This window comes from Leopardus geoffroyi, chromosome A2, assembly GCF_018350155.1.
Source record: "Leopardus geoffroyi isolate Oge1 chromosome A2, O.geoffroyi_Oge1_pat1.0, whole genome shotgun sequence".
Taxonomy (NCBI): Eukaryota; Metazoa; Chordata; class Mammalia; order Carnivora; family Felidae; genus Leopardus; species Leopardus geoffroyi.
This window is the reverse complement of record NC_059331.1, coordinates 102,298,598-102,318,722: the sequence shown is the minus strand read 5'-3', so window position 1 is coordinate 102,318,722 and position 20,125 is coordinate 102,298,598. Positions and strand designations below refer to the sequence as shown.

The following is a 20,125-nucleotide window of genomic DNA, read 5'->3' as shown; positions in this document are numbered from 1 at the left end:
GCTCAGGGGCAGGGAGCAAGATAGATATTAGCACCTGAGGTAAGGTGCTAACAGATGACATCTGTGAGAAGCTGCCTGAATGATGCATAGAACCAGTCACTGAAACATGGCTACAAGGATGCAAGTGGTTCATAAGAGGTGTCTTATACAGGTTCACAGCACACACTTAAAGCCCCCTTCCTGCCCACATTTGAAACTTCCCTTAGCTCAAATCCTTCCAAATATTCAACGTTTCACTACCTTACCTTTGCCCTACCTTGAAGCCCACCTTAAAGGAAGAAAATGAGAAGAAAATTGAGATGTATACAGTTTCTAAAAGATAAAGAAGGGATGAAGAGGCCCAGTCAGTACATAATTTGTCACTGGGCTAAGCACACTCTGAAGAAGGCAGCAACCAACACAAAAATGAACCCAAATTACTGTTACCTTAGATGCTCCAAGAATCTTGATCCAGAGATACTTTATGAACAACATCTTTAAAGTCTTTCTGAAGGGCTGGCAATATCACAACCTTCACTCATCCAAACGAGGCAGCATGTAGTTTGGGAGAACTTGATGTCAGGCAGGACTGTGGCAGGAGAGGGCTGTGGTAAACCACGTGCTCCTGAGTCTCAGCAGAAAGTAGAGAGAAGTCATTTCATATGTTTTGGGTCAATCATAACTCCTCGTGCAATGTCAGAAATTAGCCATTTCAGTCACTGATGGGGTCCACAGCACAGGGTGTGGGAATATAGGGATCCTAAGGAACACATCCATTTACTAGTTCAAGGTCTAACAAGAACAAGGGAGAAGAAGAGGAAATAGAGGTGGAAGGAATAAGGGGTTGAAACAACAAGTCTGGCAGGTCAAGGCCAAAGGAGATGGGAAGATTAGTGCTTCAAGAATGGTTTAGTTTTAAAAAAAAATGAGGGGGCCCCAAGCCCAACCTCAGCTGGGGCCACCCAATTGGAACCTAGGCCAAATTTCTGCAATAAACACTTCTGGATCACATTTTAAAAAATTTTTAGATAAATAAATAAATAATAAAATATGAATGAATGAATGAATGAATGAATGAATGAATACACACATAACAGGGAGGATAAAAGAAGGTCGAGAGGGATGTCATAAATGAATGAGATTTAACTAGTAGAACTGAAAATAGTAGAAAGGAAATGGTTAAAGTCAGACTAACACAAAAAGACGCGCATGTGCACACAGAGCAGAAACCACAGACACACTTGTGCCCTCAATCCTTCCTGCACAGCTGTTAGCACTTGCAGGAAGCCCCACCTAATCCCCAGGCTCAGTTGCCACCTCTCCTGGATGCCATCCTCTACTACAGCCCTCCTTAAGCTGTGTGGAACTGATTGCTTACTTGTCTGTCTCCCCACTTTGAGTGTTTGTTCATTTCTGGAAAGCAGAAACCTTGGCTCTTTTTTGTAGCAGTGTATAATTCAAAGTTGTATCTCTGTGACAAAATATTGGTTAAAAGAATAAACCAACTATCCTTTCCATGAAATGGAAGTGTGAAAATAAGTCTAGAAAAGTCAAATTCAGAGTGAAGTAGTTTTGGTTAAAGACAAAACGAAACATAATAAAAATACAAAATTCTTATTAAAAATATAGATTATTTGCTTTCATACCAAGGGATTCTGATTCAAACTTTCTATCTCTCTAATTGCAGTTTCAAGTTTAGAAAGAAAGAGTTCTCCCAGGAAATTCTTGCCATCAAGCATTTTCTTCCAATTCTGACAAAACAGTATTTCCAGCTTTCAATTATATATTCAGAAAAACTTTCAATCCAAAATAAGATAAAAATGGTATCAAACAGTATTTATCTTTCTCTGTCTAACATATTTATATAGACCACATTTTCTTTATCCAATCATCAGACCACATTTTCTTTATCCAATCATCCACTGATGATCACTTAGGTTGTTTCCATCTCTTGACTGTTATAAACAATGCTTCAATGAACATGGGGTGAAGATATGTTTTTAAGTTAGTGTTTTCATTTTCATTTCATTCTATTTCCTTCAGATACATTCCCAGAAGTGGAATTACTAGATCATATGGTAATTCTTCTTTCAATTTTGGGGGGAAACCTCCATACTGTTTTCCAAAGTGGCTGTACCAATTTACATTCCCCACCAACAGTGCACAAGCATTCCTTTTTCTCCACATCCTCGCCAACACTTCTTTCTTGGTAGTTGCCAGATGCATGGGGGGAAGGTGTGGGCAAAATGGATGAAGAGAATCAAAAGTCATAAGGATGTAATATATAGCATGGCAACTATAGTTAATAATACTGTATTGCATGTTTGAAAGTTGCTAAGAGGGTAAATCTTAAAAGTTTTCATTATAAGAAAAAACCATTTATAAGCAAGTATGGTGATGGTTGTTGACTAGACTTGCTGCAGTGATCATTTCACAAAATACACAGATATTGAACCATTATGCTGTATGCTGGAAATTAATATAATATACATCACTGACACTTCAATTTTAAAAAGAGAAAAAGGAAAGCAGTTCATACATGCAAATACTTCATCATGATTTCAATGATTTTGACTCAGTAGTAGTTTTGACAGGAGCCAAGTGAATTTACACTTTTACAGAACTTCTGATTCAGGTGATCCATGAGCCACACTTTGTGGAAAAGCCACTGGACATCTATTGAACTATAGACAGTAAACCCTATGCTAACCAACTGTCTTATAGTGATAATTCTGTCCAAGGGCATACAAGAATCGCCATCAATGAGCATGTCCTCCTGGGGCAGGAGGCCCCAGGAAGCACTGGGATCACATGCAGGGCTGTCCTATCCATGTGAGGAGACAGAAAAGTGAAAGCAGGCCTGACCCTGAGGCACTGCTAAAGCAAAATGATGTAGTATGTCAGGAACATAGTATGTGAAAGTCTCTCACAGTGGGAAGTATGTTTAATTTCTTCAAAGAAGAGGTTAATGGTCAACAAAAATATATAATCAAATATGCTTCATAAGGAACCTTTATTCATTTTCTTGGAAACACTGAGGAGCTGTCCTAAAAAGGGTGGGGCTGATGGGTAGAGATGTGTTGGAGAAGAGAAGGGTGTAAGGAACAACCAGAAGCATAATAGAGAATGGCTCCACAGGGGAGAGAGTACTAGGGCTGGAGAGTTTCACCGATGGATTTTATAAAGGGCTTTGACAGTTTAAGGCTTGGACACAGGCTTAAGGGAAATGGCCAAGCCCACCATACATGGATGAACAAAGACCTTGATGAAAACAGGGTTATAAAAAAACATCTGGAAATGAAAAGCCATCCTGTTACTGAATCCAATTAGCATCTCCATCCATTGTTGTGTCTTCCATGACACTGTACATACAGCAGGCACTTAGCAGATGCTCCTAATATTGGCTATGAGAGGCATCTCCTCAGATACAAAACCCATACAATCCAAAAGAAAGAATATTTCATAACTTTTAATCATCCTAAAATAATAATAATAATAATAGTGGTACCAAGTAAGACATAAAGAGATGGCAAGGGTGTACCTTGGCTCAATCTGGAAAATCTAGAAATATCAAAATTGGTCTGATGCTGTGAGTAGCTCTGCCAAGAGTAAATTTACATGAGTATTATTTGGCTTGAGGAGGGTTTTTATTTTCTTCTGTTTTTCTTTTATTCTTTTCTTTTTTTCTTTTTTGGCATGGGAAATGCTAAGTTTCTTTAAAAGACAAAAAGTTGATGTCAAGCAAAAAATAATGGACTGTTGACAGAAAAGGAAATGTCTGAGGTCAGTGGGAGAGACAACACAGTGAAACAGGATCACTCAAACACTGCTGGAGTAAGAACAAATTGGTACAAAATTTTAAAAAACAATTTGACAGTATATATCAAACATTCTACATTTTTTAAATAAAATCTTTGACCCCCCCCCAACTTTACTTTGGAGAATCTCTCTAGGAAATAACTGAAAACTATGTTGTTTATCAGTGTCATTTAAAATTGCCAGAACACTGAAGAAAAATATCTGAACATCTTTATAGAAAACAATTGCGATTTAGCACCTGAACATCCCTTCAATTTAGGGGAAATCCCAAGAGGTAAAGACTTCCAGGCCTAGCCTCCCCCTGTGGAAGACAAGTGGGCCATGTGCCTGCAACACAGGCTCAATCAGTCAGATACCCATACCTGGAATTTTGAATATTGAAAGTGAGGCACAAAGTCACACTAGGGGACAGTTGGAAATCTATAATAATTGAGAATGTTTATTCTGGGAATTACTGAATCACATTATTTTTTTAAGTAGGCTGCACACCCAGCACAGAGCCCAATGTGGGGTTTGACCATGAGATCACGACCTGAGCTGAAATCAAGAGTTGGATGCTTAACCGACTGAGGCACCCAGGTGCCCTGAGTCACATCTCATATGTTAAATTTAAATCCATTTAAATTCATATGTTCACCATGTGTCACATGTGAAAGCTAGAACATTAGTTGGAAAGTAACTGGACTTTGAAAATTATACTGAGGATATATGGTGCTATGGACTGAATTATTTCTTGCCAAAACTCATATGTTGAAGTTCTGATCCCTAGTGTGATAGTATTTGGAGATGGGGCCTTTGGGGGGGGGGGTAATTAATTTTGGATGAGTTCATGAGAATGGTGTCTTCACAATGGAATTAGTGTCCTTACAGAAAGAGAGACGAGAGGGCTTTCTGTCTCTCTGCCATTGTGAGGAAACAGCAAGAAGGCAGCTGTCTGCAAGCCAGGAAGAAAGCCTTCACCTGGGAACCAAATCAGCTAGCATTCTGGTCTTAGATTTCCAGCCTCCAGAACTGTAAGAAATAAATTCCTGTTGTTTAAGCCACTCAGTGTATGGTGTTTTGTCATAGCTACTTAAACTGACTCATACACGAGGGAAGATTTGGAGGTCTCTAAGTACTTTGAACAGTCAACTGCCACTCTTGTGTGATGAATGAGAAGGCCCTCTAATAACCTCATATAAAGAAGTTGTTTTGCAAGAAAAAAATCCATTTCTCTTTATCCCTTGCTTCTCGCTAACACTAGTCTTATAACTAGTGTCAGATCCCAGCATGTTTTGGAAATACAATTACAAAGTCAAACACTTGCAGGAAAGGTTTTTACACCAAAAGGATTGCTGGAATGTACAATTTTAAGTCAGAAAAATCTGGGGAATATGTGTAGAAAGAATTCTGAAGTTTTTCAAACAAGTGTACTCATCACAAGTACATTCACCAGAGACTGTAGATTTGAGAAACGAATTCAAGCAGTTACAAGCTGTTTTAATTGGTGTTGGGAGGCTTTTCCTGAAACTTAAGACATAACAGAGGGCAACACTAAATGAGATGCCAGAAAACAAACAAACAAACAAACTTGGTTTATAAACAGGACTATATACAAAGAGCTCATGAAATACGAATGATGGGATGAACTATCATATGCAACTCACCTACCACCACCCATCCTCTATAGCAGTCAAGTGGCTCTGACACCATTCATCAAGGCCGTGAGAAATACATTGGTGAGGAGAGTGTTAATATCTCTGAAAAGCACTTTAAATGGCTCTTGACTAAGACCAGGATACTGAGGGAGGCATTGCAGCAAAACAGACCCCCTGAACTCCCTGAGGATGGAAGGATCCTGAGATGTCAGAGATTCAGAAGCACTGCTGAACCACCTAACACAAGATAAGAGTGGCTGCCACAGACAAAAAGGAGGGCCAGAGTGAAAACTGGAGTGGCTGACTTGCAGCTGTTCTCTCTGACAGAGAACAACTGACCATGAAGTCTACGGCACCAAAGTGTACCATCAGATCACCAAAGTGCTACCTAGTTTGTATAACTGGTTAAGACTCCAGGCTGGTGAAGAGAGGCCTAATCTGAGCTACAAGTATCAACGATCTCAATACCTCATGGATGAAGAGCTTCTTAACTGGAGGGGAAGAGGGGTGTCCTTTAGGAGGACTCAATACAAGCACTTTCTATGAACACTTCCCCTAGCCTTCAAACAGAACCTGTGGCACTGGGGACTTTTGGTCACATGCTAAGGTTAACTTTGAATCTTGGCTATTCAGAGTACCACTGGAGTTCACCTGTTAGATAGGGACTTATTGGGTCTTCTGATAAATATTGATAAATTCCAAACAAAGAGCATATCAACATAGCCCTGGTGGAACCCCCAAAATATTATGGGTATAACAACACAATAAATAACACAATAACATGAGTTATTTCCCTATATTCTGGTATACCATTGCCAACTTATCAGCTGACAGATTCCTCTTCCTGGCTCCTTGATTTGTAGAGCTAGTGAAGTAGTGAATCTCAAGTCAATAAAACTTGAGAGACATTTTTAAAATTTTTAATGTGTATTTATTTTAGACAGAGAGAGAGAGAAAAAGAGGAAGGGCATGAGCAGGGGAGGGGGAAAAAGAGAGGAGGACAGAGGATCCAAAGCAGGCTCTGTGCTGACAGCAGACAGTCCGATGCGGGGCTCAAACCCACAAACTGTGACATCATGACCTGAGCCGAAGTCAGACACTTAACCGACTGAACCACCCAGGGTCCCTGTAAAATATTTTTAAAAGCCTGCTTTACTTCTCTGGAATGAAATTCATAAATATAACCAATCTACACACATACATACATACATACATACATACATACATACATACATAACAACCAGAATGGCCTACCTATAATATGAAGAAGAAATAAAAGGAAATTAATTTATAATTAATGCATGATTGCATTGGAAGTCATAATAAATTAGTCAGATACTTGCCCCATACAAAGAATCACTGTGAATGTTACATCTGTCAATGAAGGGTGACATATGTATGTCATGTGGCAACTCAAGACACAGAAGCAGCATTGCCATCATTGATGTGATTTTGAAAACTTGTGTTCACCTCAACACAATTAGGCTATTAGAATATCTGGAGTATCATTTGCAATTTGTGCAGGGGTAGGACAATGCTCTCTTGTAGAAGTCTGCCTTGTGTGCAGGGTGACTAACATTCCCGGCCCTCGTCTGCTGAATCTGGTAGCACTGATCAATCATGGAGCAGTCAAAAGTGTGTCCACAAATTTTCAAAATGTCCATGAAGGTGTATCACCCATGTTGAGGACAAGTGTAGAAAGTGAGGACCATAAAGCAGGGAGGGCTACTTGGGTAAATCTCCAGGATGAGTGTCTTCCTCCAAACATGAAAAATGTAGAGGAGGTGATTCCCACTAGAATATAAGCTACATGATGGCAGGAACCTTTGTTTTGTTCACCTACATATCTCAAAGGTGTAGAATAGATGTGGCACTCATTAGGCACTGAATACATATTTGTGGAACAAAAAATGGAAAATTCCATTTAACCTTTCAGTTTAGCCCACGCAGAAGACATTAGGGTCTCAGGGAATTGAAGGTAGTGACAACATGCTCACTTAATCAATTGATTGCACTATGTGAAAGTGCTCTTCCAGATGTGTTGTTCTTCCTGAAGCAAATAAATACAGATTTGGGTATCTAGTATGTGGCTTTCAATTTTTAAAAAATGTTTTTCTCTCTCTGTATCACTAAAACCAGAAAAGTCCAGAAGCAGTTTGCTACAATCTGGCAAGGAGCATAGTATATTTTTACCATCCTGTCTCAGAATCTTAGGAAATCTCTAGCTCCATGCCGTAATTTGGTACCAAAAAATTTTTTGAACATCACATCCTTCCACAAGATACCATGTCTGTCCCTTATAGAGATGATATCTTAATACGTTCTGTAAACCAAGACAGAATTTATCCTAGAAACCTTGGGTAGATACCTACATATCACAAAGTGGCATTTAAATCCCTTAAAAATATAAAAACCTGATAATTTAAGGAGGGTAATATCAGAATATTCTTTCCAAGGTTTCTATGCTATGCAGGGAGCCTGCTACCACACAGACAGGTTTCTTGGGCCTCTTTGTGTATTGGAGGCAACATTTAAACATTGCACAGTCAAGGGTGCCTGGGTGGCTCAGTCAGTTGAGTATCTGACTCATGATGTCGGCACAGGTTCATGGGATCAAGCCCTGCCTCAAGCTCTGTGCTGTCAGCTACGAACCTGCTTGGTATTCTCTCTCTCTCTCTCTCTCCCTCTCTCCCTCTCTCCCTCTCTCCCTCTCTCCCTCTACCTCTGTCTCTCTGCCCCTCCCCTACTTGAGCCCTCTCTCTATCTCTCTAAAAATAAATAAGTAAAAACACTTAAAAATAATTTCTTAAAGATGGCACAGTCAGAAGAGAGAGCCCAATGACCAGGATCCTAAGTGTCCTAGGCAATGTGACCTTGGCTACATCTCATCTCCCTTGATTCTCTAGTCTGCCCATTAGTTCCATAAGTCACCCAAATTACCCTTTCAATATAATATGCTTTTCTGTTTCCATTTGCCAGAGTTGATATTTTTTTTTTTATATTTGTATCCAAGAACCCTTACTGGGTTTGGGTTTATTCAACAATCCAAATTGGAGAACAGAAAAAAAAAATTATAGTCACAATAAGTTCACAAGCATACAGTGAATATTTATATAGTATTAAGTGAAAATAGCAGGATGCAAAATGTTATTACGTAAATAAGTACAATAAACATAAAAAGTGTGCATAAAACACTGGAAGAAAAAACATTGAATGGTTTTCTCTGATAATGGGAAAATGGATGCTTTTTCTTTTTCCTTCCATTTCCAATTTTCTATAATGAATACCTAATTCATTTATAATAGAAAATGCTTATCTTGTAAAAATCAGGTTAGCAGGAAGATAATAAAATTTGAAAAGACTTCATATATTAGAAACTATTAATGTTTTTGTATGCTAAGTTAGAATAAAATCCTTTCTAATAAAAAAAAATCTGTTGGGATAAATGAATCAATGTAGAAAAGTTTTTTGAGCTCATTAAAAGTCATGTGTAGCATTCCTCTCTGGAGCTGCATTTATTACTGTCCCTGCTTAGCTCATGGGAATCACTAAACAGCACTATGAAAAAGGAGGACTAAAGGGTACTTTCAGAGGAGATATTGGAGCCTAGAACCTTGGTGTATTTGTTTCCCATTGCCACTGTAAAAAGTATCACAAACTTAGTGCTTAAAACAACACAAATTTATCACCTTGCACTTCTGAAGGGCAATAGTCTAAAACAGATGTTGGCCAGGCTGTGCTCATTCTGGAGGCCCTGGGGGAGATTTTCCTTCCTTGTCTCCCCGCCCCCTCCCCCCCACTTCTACAGGCCACATCCTTGGCTCATCACCCCCACCAATCACTCAGACCTCTGCTTCCTTATCACTCCTTCTCTGGCTCTGACCCTCCTGAATTTGTCTTATAAGGGCTGTAATTACATTAGATGAATCCAGCCGGTCCAGGACAATCTCTCCAACTCAAAATCCTTGACTTAATCTTATCTGCAAAGCCCCTTTTGTTATGTAAAATAACATGTTCCCACGTTTCAGAATTAGGATATAAACAACCTTTGGCAGGTAGGATATGATTCTGCCTACCATACTTGAACTTTCAAAACCTCAGCTATCAAATAGGACTCAATGCCTTTCTGGAATGGGAGAGGGGTATGACTATCTTTTCAGAGCAATTTTCTTCACTGCCTTCCCCAGAGCCTGGGTACTAGCCATGGCACGTTGGTGGCTACAAAACGAACTGAAGTGACCCTTGCATCCCGCAAACAAGATTTCATGACACAGCACTTAAAAAAGTTTCTGAGTTTTCTGAGTTTTTTAAAAGTTTGAAGAGCACCGTGTTCCTTTAAAATCTTCAGGCAGTGCTTGCTTCGGCAGCCCATATACTAAAATGTTCAGGCAGACTGGAAATTCTTGAGGTTTTTTGTTGTGGCTTCTTTCTATTGGACCAGTCTATTTTCCTCACAATATCCACCAGAAAAGAGAGTATTACGCATTTATGTGGTGACCTCTCCCAATAAAACATTTTCTATCTGCCTATGAGAGAAGTAAAGTATAAGACATGAGTCATAAGGCAATTAACTAGGCACCTTGGGAAAAGAAATAAAAGAAGAAAGTGATAAGTAAACTCTCTTCTGGGATAGCTTTTGCCTGATAGCAACAATTAGATCAGAACAACTAAAGAATCACCTTTTCACAATTATTTTTACAGTATTTTGCCACTTTAGATGCTCTGGAGAGAAGTGTTGTATGTTTCTTATGTTGTAATAGGCAATTTCAAGAATTACATTTGTATAGCACTTGATTACTACAAAATGTTTTCATATAAATAATTTAATATTATTTAATGTATACGTTATTTGGTGTATTTAATAGAATAAATGTGCACTTTTAACAATTTCTTTTCTCTATTAACACTTTTGCTTGTCATCAGAGTGGTATGATGGTAATCATTTAACAACTGGCTTTGCTCCCTACCTGCCCCCAGTTAAGCCCTAATATGTGGTGATTTCAAATATCCATATGGAAACACTGCCACCATAGTTGACTGCAAGTTACCAGTGCATCACTGAGCTAGGAGTTAGGAAGAGATGTGCACAATCAGACCTGGCAACTAGATTGAAGTGGGCTCCAGAATCTCTCTCCTATTTAGTACCCAAGCTTCCTGTTAATGGTCTCGTATCCTAGTAGGCTTAACTTAAAGGGAAAACAACTGGCCTTTGAGGAAACACCCAGGTGGTACTCTGGAGCTCAAACCAGCTTCCACAGGAACTATAGTATGTAGTTGTGTTATGCTCTGCCTACTTGCCCTTTGCTATTTCTGTAGCCTCTTCTGGCTGCAGTGTGCCTTAACCTCTATTGGATAACACTTGTTACTCTTCTGTGGCATACAGCCCTCGAGCTACTAGCTTGCTTCACCATCAGAATATTTAGCTAGTGATTCGTGGAGCACAGGATTAGAGAAGCCCAGTTCTCTTGCCTCAAATGTTTCCCTGTGGTATAAACCAAAGCCAGTCTCCTCTGGATCTCAGCACAGAATCACACCCTTAGTTCCTTCACTCCCTGTGTTTGGCCAGGGTGCATTTCTTTAGAAAATCACTCATGGGGCGCCTGGGTGGCGCAGTCGGTTAAGCGTCCGACTTCAGCCAGGTCACGATCTCGCGGTCCGTGAGTTCGAGCCCCGCGTCAGGCTCTGGGCTGATGGCTCAGAGCCTGGAGCCTGTTTCCGATTCTGTGTCTCCCTCTCTCTCTGCCCCTCCCCCGTTCATGCTCTGTCTCTCTCTGTCCCAAAAATAAATAAACGTTGAAAAAAAAAAAAAAAAAAAAGAAAATCACTCATACACTAATCCTCATCTTGGGGACCTGCTTCTGAGGCACCCAACCTAAGACATGTATAGGGATGATCACACCAGGTCTTTGCCTCTAATTTGACCTTGTTTCAACCTCACCCTCTGGATTCTTTAACTACACTATTCTCCTGGCAGTTGGTGTAAAATTTATCAAGAATTTATGATTATGAGAATTCAATGTATTTACAACATAGAATATTATTGGGTGGGGTAGGATATCAAATTCTGGGGAAATGTGCATTTTAAACTGTTTAATTAAAGTAACAAAATGTGAGAAGTTCTTATACATATTTTCTGAAGCTTCTAGCTCCAAGCTGCCCCCAACGTAAATTAGGCCTATTTAATCATACCACCCACTTCCTGATTACACCCTATCACATGAGCAGCATTTCAGACGGTGTGCAGGGAGAGTTATGCCATAATATGGGGGATTCTGTTATTAACATAAGCTAACCAGATCTTTTCTGACTGAGGAAAAAGAAAAGATCTCTCTGCTCTCAGTGGAAAAGATTTAATTTGTCTTCAGAAACACATCCTGTAACTAAGTGGAAAGGTCTGTTGCGCCTGTAAGAGGATGCCAAGTGCACAGTCTGTAATGAGAAACCTCTACAATTTACCCATAACAACGCAAAGCGAAGACACAGCTCCTGACTTCTAGAGACTTTCTTTGGCTCCACACACAGAAAAAGACCCCAGAGGAATGAATGCTTCTGTTTCCAGACTAAAATATAATAAAAATCCTACTACCAGTAAATTTTAAAAAGAAGTTCTCTGCAACGAACAGTGAGAATTCCTCTCAGTGTAAAAAGTACATGCCTGTTGGTGCACATACCTGACTGAGGTAATATGAATGAAATTATGTCCTTACTCTGTGTGGATCATAAAACCAAAATAGGATAAAATTCACAGTTTTGGGGGAATAGGGGAAGATGCAAAAAGATGCCTTAAAGCCTCATCTGTTAGTATTTCCTCATCTTCTGGAAGAGAGAAGTTTAAATTCTCATATAGCTTCTAGAGAGTACTTACAAATGCATTCAGAAAATAAAGCAGATGTTGGCAGCAAGAATAAAAATATGAACAAATGGGAACTATTACAGAACTTTATAATCTGCATCCACACATGAACTATTACTTCAATTATTGAAAAAAGTGCAGTCCAAACAAATTCTCAGGCCATGCATTCTCAGGCACCTTGCAAAGTCGCTGTCCAAAGATAGCACACAGGAAGTTAAATCTTGAGAGAGTCTTTTTTTGTTTTACTGATTTTATCACACCACCTAATTATAAAATTTTCCAGTTTAAGGGGAAAAATATTTCAAAAGAAAAAAATATATTTTTAAGCTGTTAACCGATTAGAAATAGGATAGCAGATTAAAGAATAAAAATTGATAAAAGAACTTTAATATTATGCTAACTCTGTACACATTGGTGTTGAGAAAAGGAATTGCAGAAGCCTGCATGGGTCATAAAAATTAATTAGAGACTTTATTTACATAAAACATTACCATCTAGGCAGATATGACAAGAGATTGTTATGGAGCAGTGTGTATGTGTGTGTGTGTGTGTGTGTGTGTGTGTTCACTCATTGCTCACAGAAACAGAAGTCCAGGTAGAAATGTAGGCACATCATACACGTATTGGCTTACACAACAAGCCAGATTATATTCTTTTGTACTGTCAACGAAATGCAGTTCTACTCAATTCAATGCCATTATGGTAGGAAAAGGGTTTCTACATCCAGTAAGAAAAAAAAGAGAGAGAGAAATGAAACATTTGAAGAGAAGAAAGTATAGTCATATGACAAGACCAAGCAGCTTCAGAAGCAATGTGCCTTACATAAAACAAAGTAGATGATCTCTTGTCTTGTGCAAAACCTTAAAGGAGCCTTATGATTGTTTATCGTCTTCCCCACAGAGGTATATGGGTGGCAACTGAATTGTAATTGTTTGTTCTTCCTACTCATTGCATTGCTATTGCCCTGACCTTCACCTTTCAAGTCCTATAGTTGTTCAAGTTAAAATCCCATTTCATTGTTATTACAGTTCTCTCTAGTGGGCATGTGGATAAGTGATAAGAAGGGTGAGAGGGATATAGGGAAAAGCTAGAAACCAAATAGCAAAGCCTAATTAAAAGTGCCTCATAAAGACATAACCTTTGACAAGCGATTGAGTTCAGAGTCTCTCCTAACCCTGTCTTCCTTTGTACCACACAATGGCACCTTGAGCATGGCATTGAGGCTCCGTCCAATGGCAGACAGAGGCGAGAGAGGAGACATGTGCGGGCAACAATGAGCAGGAGTGTTGGTTTTGAACTGAGAGTGTCAGGCTGCTGACAGACCGCAGCCTGACACAAAGCTGGCAAATGACAAAGCGAGGGAGCTGGTAATGAGACACTGTTTGCACCCGTAAATGGGCACCCAGTAAAGAGACATGAAGGAAAGGTCACCAGGTGGAATGCATGAATGACAGAGCCCAAGGAGGTAAAAGTCACCTGCCCTGAGAGGCATCTGCGTGCAAGGCAAGCAGCAGTGTTGAGCTGGGAAAGTGGGGATGCCCTGCAGGGCCTGACTTCCCACAGCTGTGGCCACAAGGCAGGGCTCAGGATTCCTCAGGCAGCTGCGACAGGAGACAAACCTTGACACGTACAGGCCTCCAGCGTCCTGTGTAAGGACCCAGCACCACTCCTGGGAGCCCACAGTGGGTGGGGATTAGCATTTTGACCGTCCTCGGTATTGGGGATTAAACTGCAGCTGACACTTCCTGACAGGACTGTAAGGTACAGTGGATGTGGTCAGGATTCCCAAGAAGCTTGGCAGGCCACACAGTTTCAGAAGGCTGGGTAACAGCTAGAGGAAACTCATCGAGCAGGAAACCTGAAAGGACTCATAGGGGTCTCTAAGGTTATTGTAACCTGGGTTACAAAAGGAAAAGCCCCTGCAATCTGAGGCAAACATCTGAGAAACATGTCTGAACAGAATTGTTCACAGTGCAATGCTCAAATATCAGTGGGCGTTTGCCCCAGAAGACAGAGCAACCTCTACTCCTGTCACACTGTCTGTATACGCTCTTCCACTTGGGAAAGTCAGTCACTTTGCATCTACAGGAGGGCTGCGTCGAACAGTCCTCCCAGCCTTCTCTTTGGGTGTCCATTCTTGATAGACATCAAAGGCAACATGAGTACAAACAGCCTGACAGCTCTATTAACACAAAGGAAACAATTCGTAACTGGTTCAAAGTATTGAAAACAACTCGGTTTGTAAAATCTGTATTTCAGACAACATTCCGGAAAACAAAATTTTTAAAAAATACATTATGAGAGTATTAGATACTAGTACATATGGAATGAAGGCTGTGTTTAACATTCTTTATAAATTCTTTTTTTTCCTAATGCACTCTGAGTCAACTCCATAAAGTTGGCCTGTTACACTTTATTCTTTCAAATACCACTCCTCTAATAAAGGCTTCTATTGAAGACCTGCATGGATTGTTAAGAACTGTCACCATAAAAATATCATCTCCTGGTCTTTGATATTTTCTAAAGTAAAAGAGCAATTAGAATGTAACTCTGGTTTAAGTTTAGCTGGATTCCAATCCAATTAGCTTTATATATTAATAACTCTTCGTATTTTAACAGTAAGTGATGTTGTTTAGTCAGTTTACTGTTTCCAGTCTTAGTTCAGAATTTCACATTCTGATGAGTTACAGAGTTTTAATTGAGTGGGTGAACATTCATCCAGAAAACTGTGCTAAAACTTCTGTCAGAACACTGTGGTAACATTAAGATTCCCAGGTGTAACAAAATTACAATTATCTATCTCTAGAATTCATAGTATTTATAGCAGGAGTCACAAATAAGCTGCCTAGGGATATTCTAGGCCTGCAGACAGGTTTTTTTTTTCTTTTTCTTTCTTTCCTTCTCCCTATCTTTCTTTCTTTCTGTTTTTTAATGTTTATTTTTATTTTTGAGAGAGATAGAGAAAAAAAAACCATGAATGAGGGAGGGGCAGAGAGTGGGGGACAGAGGATCCGAAGCAGGCTCTGTGCTGACAGCAGCAAGCCTGATGCAGGGCTCAAAGTCACATGAATTGAGCCAAAGCTGGATGCTCAACTGACTGAGCACCCAGGCACCCTCTCTATCTTTCTTTCTTTCTTTCCTCCCCAGAACTACATATATATATATATATATATATATATATATATATATATATATACACACACACACACACATATATATATACACACACACACACACACGCACACCCACACACACGCACACCCACACACACGCACATACATACAGATATATAGAGATTAGTTAGCATCACCCCAAGTTAAAGTCATGTAGATTGCACATTGTTAAGGGCAGAAGCTTCAGACTTGAACAGCAGCTGCCCCCCACCCCCTTGAATGGCTTACATGCTCTTCCATTCTTTTCCATCCTTACTAGGTCTATGTCATTTACTTGCTTTAAGTACCTGGCTCCTGTGAGCAGGCACTCACATTTGCCACTACCTATTCACATACAGGGTCATGCAATGTTTGTCTCACCTTAAGGCTTTATCTTTCTTAGAATTTTCTACATCTTTGCAGTAGAAATTCTGCAACTGGGTTCTGCAATAACTTTCTCCCCTTTTTTCACCAAGCACATTGAAAATAAAATCAGTTCACCAAATATTAGGATATAAAAGGAATTAAGACCAGCATCAGCAAATGCTTTAGTGCCAACAGGCATCAAAATGTCCAACATCATCTATGACGTGGCCTGAAGATTTAAGGATAGAAGGTGTTATCAAAAAGAAAAGGAAGCAAATGTGACATCCAGGAAAGAAGGGAAAAAAGAAAATACCTGAGTGAGGATAAAGAGAGAAGCAAACACAAGGAGAGAAAGGCACCGTGTCCCTCTGGTAGAGAGACACCCACAGTGCCACCCACGACTCTCTCAGGGGCAGCTCAGCGGCCCAGATAACACCAGTTACCTACTCAGGATTAAAGCAACATATTAGAATAAAATTTCTCAGGGAGGAGGAGGAAGAGAAGGAGGATTTTATCTGCTAGGTAACAATGTTATGCAATCACTTGCAAAATGAGTAGAGATAAACCATTTGTTCCAAACAAATCCACTAAAGAAAAGTAGTTCTCCTTGAAATGTGTTCATTTCTCTCAAGGTTTTGCTGGTTTGAGTCTTAGGTAAGCCCACCTAATAGTCAGTAATAGACACTGATCTCATCATCTCCTAGACCAACCACACTGGTGACCAAAAAAAAAAAAAAGCTCATTTCATTATTTCAGCTTATTCCCAATATTTAATAATAGGAGACATTTTGAGGGCACTAACAGGGTTACTTGTCAGGAACTCCTTTTACATAAGGCTAAAAACACGCCAGGAATGACACTTGAAATTGATCATCCTTTTAGCCATTCTGTCAGGCTTCCGAAAATTAATGAGTGGGCTGCAGAAGGGAAGTGGCTTACCAGAACATCGCACAAATTTGCTGATCCTGACTTGTTGAAATTCTGCTTACCTAATGCAAAGCTAAACACCTCACTTCTCCACAGTGTTCACATCCTACCCAAGTCTCCTCCTGGGCTTCCTCCATATTCCCTGTCACTCCCTCCTCAGGCAGTCACAGTGAAATACAAAAGAGAGCAGCAAAAGTCACTCTCTTCAGCTAACGGAATGACACAAGGGATACTTTTCACACTTAAACTACAAAATCACTGTACTTATGCAAAAGTCAAGATTCCAAATGTCATATGACATGTATTCAACAATACTAACTGCATGAATATGGTGTTCAAATCACTACCTGAGATGCAGTAAGAAACTTACCTGGCTGAGGAAACATCTTGATCAGGAAGCTGTTTCTCCCATGGCAAGGTTTACTTCTGCACTCTGTAGGAAAGACTTCTGCCATTTTCCAAGTATGAGAAACTCAGTTGCAGGAGCTGTGGAAAGAAACAATATTCTCTGTCCTTAAAATACTATAATTTACTGAGCTAGAGAAAAAACATAAACTCAAAAAAAGTTAAGTATAACAGCAAGTGACAACCATTAATAAGGCATTCTCCAAGTTATGGCAATTGAATAATAAACACCCCACACATATTTCTCACATTCACTTCCCCCTATAAACCCTAGGTCCTGGCTAAGCCCCTTTAGTCACAGAGCTGTATCAGACAACACTGCCATCTAGTGGGCCTTTGAGGAAACTATCAGAACCCACATTTATGAAGTTTTTCTTCTTGCTAACTAAAGCACTTAACAGGGCCCCAAAGTTATCTTCTGAATACTCCTGGACTTGAATTTCAGCTCTACCACTTAGCTCTGCAAACTTGAGAAGTTACTCTTGTGCCTCAGTTTCCACACCTGTAAAATAAGCAAAATCATAGTACTTGCCTTGCAGGAATTTTGTGAAAAGTAAATGAATTAGCACTTGTAAGGGACTTAAAACTCCCTGGAACACAGGAAGCTCTAAGACTTTATTTTATTGTCAATATTACAATAATATTTTCTGATGATGCTTTTTAAATACTTGTACTTAATCCATATTTGGGATAAATAGACTTTGTTGCTTGGCTTGGAGCCATAACTACCACAGATGACATTGTTGAAATTAGAAAAAATGTTTAGATTTTTAAAAATATTCTTAAACTTTCAGACAGGATCTTGGTTATAAATTAATAACCATCTGTTCACATTAACTTCACAGAAGCTAAGGAACCACTGAGAGGGAAGTGAAGATGATTGGCTGCAGATGACATTAGAAAAGAATAATTTCCTGAAGCATTTGTTTGGGGTTTTGTTAAATTTAGAAATATTGAGAAGCAGAGAATAGAAAAAAGGAGGATACATTCCAAGTGATGAAAATAGCATGTGCAAAATCTTAGAGGAATGAGCAAATGGAAAGCTTACAATTCAGATAAAGCTCTGCTTAAAAAAAAAAAAAAAAGGATACCTTGGCAATTAAATTTATTTTAATGGCTCTTGAATATATATATAAAAAAAGAGTGTATAAACTCTTTTTCTTACAGTCTAGAACATAATACTGCTGTCTTAAAGCCCAAACTGTGATCTAGATCCAAAACAGAAAGTGGAGTGTATTGTCAACATCCTTTTTCCATCACAGTATTTAAAGTGGATGAAAATTGAACATATTAAAAGAGATTTGCCCTCCATTTTTCACACTGCTCTAAACTGAGCATGAACTGATGCAGGGGATCTGAGCAGTGGGGGTGGGTGGCAAAAAGCGTGTGTATTCATGACAGCAATCAGAATCAGATGCTTAATTTATGGACTCATAGCACATAAAAGGAAAAAATTCAAGCATTTACTGTAGCTGCTGCTGATTACTGACTATTCATTAAAAAGGTATTTGGCTAGTGCCAATGTAACCCCAATGTTCTTTGTAAAGAAAAAGTCTATCATGCAGTTTCCCTATAAATTATGCAGTTCCCTGTTCATTCTTCTTCAAAAACCCATGTCCTGCTTCATAATAAAGAGCTGTTTAAAGGTTCTTACAGCCTAGGGATTGTGGCTAAAATACTGAAATCACACAATTAAAGGGAAGAAAAAACTAAATTAAGCCTCCTAAAAGGTACACTGCCCAAGTTAATGCTCCCCTTGTGCCTGGGTGAAACTCACTCTGACAAGTGGGGCTAAAATGTGTGCTGGTAATTGCCTCCTTCCCCAGCACAGCTGAGCAATTGCTCTGCAACTTTGCCCTCCCAGCACATACTCATAGAATTATGATGATATGATCCCAAAATGATACCTAGACCCAAAGAGCAGTGTCTTGTAAATCCTGCAGTTAAGAAGAATAGGAAAGATTACCAAGACAACTCAGTTTTCAGCCTACTAGCATCTTTGGCTTTCACCCAGAAGGGAAAGAAACACATCCAGAATACCATCAGCACTTATGCCTTATCTTCTCTCTCTAGACAACAGTCCACACAGCCAAACACAATCCATCCACATGTTTTGGCTGCTCAGTGTCTATTCCAATTGCAAGAGCTGGAGAACATAAGAAATGGCTTTCTGGATCAGACAAATAGCTTATATCATCAGGCCATCCATGAGAAGATATGTTCATCCTCCCTGATACCAATCTCAAAAGCAGGAAGGTTGACTCTGAAACACCCCTAGATTTCTTTTCCTTAATAAAGCTAGTATGCATATAATATTGCCCCGTTTCTCCCTAAATCCTTCCTGACTTCATATGCATTTTCAGTTTTTACCGACCTCTTAAAGTTCCAAAAGCTTATAAGCTTCCAAAAGCTTAAAGTTTAGACCTCTTAAAGTTCCAAAAGCTTATAAGACCTGTTATGATAAATAATGTTTTATTTGCTTGCCTTAAAATAGCTTCTTTTTAGGGGCATGTGGGTGGCTCAGTTGACTAAGTGTCCAACTCTTGATTTCAGCTCAGGTCATGATCTCAGGATCATGGGATTGAGCCCCACATCAGACTCCGTGCTAAGTGTGAAGTCTGCTTAAGATTCTCTCGCTCTCGCTCTCTCTCCCCCCCCCCCCGCAACTCTCCCCCACTTACTCTCTCTCTCTCTCTCTCTAAACACACACAAAAAAACAAAAAACTCTTTACTGATGGCTGGCACAGTGGTAAGCACACAGATGTTTCGAGAAAAGTACATGCCAACTCGAACTAACTGGATTGGAAATATGCAAGTTCTGACCCTAAAAGTAAATGTACCACCTGACTGGCTCCCCTTGACTGGATGCCTCAGGACGCCAACCTGAGTTTTTGACTTTGAAGGGGAGACAAGCACTCGATATCTGGGTCTCTTGATTTTTTAATATTGATTTCAAAAGAGATGAGACAGGATTTTCAGTGATTCCA

At 39.5% G+C, this 20,125-nt stretch overlaps 1 long non-coding RNA gene across 1 annotated transcript in view; it reads right to left on the bottom strand.

The window, feature by feature from the left end:
• LOC123606478 overlaps window positions 1–20,125 on the bottom strand; it is an 85,692-nt gene that overhangs the window by 7,227 nt on the left and 58,340 nt on the right. The window contains exon 2 of the long non-coding RNA XR_006716306.1: window positions 17,104–17,219. This is a non-coding gene — a long non-coding RNA (uncharacterized LOC123606478). The remainder of the gene's footprint in view (window positions 1–17,103; window positions 17,220–20,125) is intronic.